At 53.0% G+C, this 1,275-nt stretch overlaps 1 protein-coding gene across 1 annotated transcript in view; it reads left to right on the plus strand.

Moving 5' to 3' along the window:
• Positions 1-1,275, plus strand: part of LOC102468573 (gamma-taxilin-like) — an 86,327-nt gene that overhangs the window by 65,517 nt on the left and 19,535 nt on the right.

Raw genomic sequence — 1,275 nt, forward strand, 5'->3', positions numbered from 1 at the left:
CGTATTCACCCCCACGGGCTCCCCCGTTTTCCAGGTGATGGGAATAGCTGAACCAGTGGCCCTTATGAAAAACCCAGCCCTTCGCGAGCCTGATGTGTTTTTGTGGGGATTGGCGATCGTCGGCCTTGTAGATTAACTCCCAGGCCGAAGGATGGGTGAAAACCTTGTTGAAGCATAAATTTTTGAGCCTGACCTGAGTATGTATTATTAGAGAGAGAAAATCCCATGGCAGTAAGCAAGTCTCGCCCCCAAAGGGAGATAGGTAAAGGTAATACATAGGGTTGAATAGTACCTGAGTGTCCCTCGGGATTCTTCCAGTGTAGTTCCCGAGCACTAATGTCAGGTGTATTTGAATACCCTAATCCCTGAAGGGTCTGGGATGCTTGTTGGATGGGCCATGCTCAGACCAATCCTTTTTCGCTATAACACTTCGGTCCGCCCTTGTGTCCAACAAGCCCTTTATGTTTTTTCCTTCAATACTCAGGGTAAGCATGGGTCGGTCATGCATCTGAAAAGCCATGGTGAAGAAATCCACCCCAGATGAACCGAACCCTTTTTCTTTTCTGGCACCATTCCCAGCTGGGAATAATCCGTGTAGGCTGGGTAACACAAGCAGCTGAGCTATTCTATCACCGGGGGAAATGGCTAACACCCCCCGGGGGGCGGAGACCATCACTTTTATCGTGTAGTCTTGGTCAATAACCCCGGGGTGAACTATGAGTCCCTTTAATGTGGAAGATGATCGTCCCACAAGTAGCCCTACTGAGTTTGGAGGTAGGGGCCCTGTCATATCTGAGTCCAGGATCTGAACACTCATTTGTGGTGTCAGTACAAGTCGGGAGGTGGCACGGATGTCCAGTCCTGCTGAGCCCGAAGTGGCTCTGCGGATGGGTTGGGCGGCTGGAAGTGTGGCCACGAGAGGGGCTCGGGGCCCAGGATTGGCTGGCTCATAGCCGGGTACATTTGGGGCTGTGAAAGGACCCCATATGTTTGAGGGCCCTGGAGTCTGGGGCCCCGCGTCACGTTTTTTGGACGCGCTCCGCCTTGGTGGGGTGCGGACTGGAGGGGTCGGCCGTCAATGTCTCTAATAGAACGGCATTGGTCCGCTGGATGATTGCCCTTTCTGCATCTAGTACAGAGTATATTTGGGGGATTGGCCTGACGTTTCCGGAACGGGCATTCCTTTTTCATATGACCCGGCCGACCACAGGAGAAACAAGCTCCCGAGACTTGGGCGCCCCCTTTTGGCCAGCTAGTCATAGTCAGGACAGCAGC

This window comes from Tupaia chinensis, unplaced genomic scaffold, assembly GCF_000334495.1.
Source record: "Tupaia chinensis unplaced genomic scaffold, TupChi_1.0 Scaffold141824_1, whole genome shotgun sequence".
In the NCBI taxonomy this organism is placed as follows: Eukaryota; Metazoa; Chordata; class Mammalia; order Scandentia; family Tupaiidae; genus Tupaia; species Tupaia belangeri.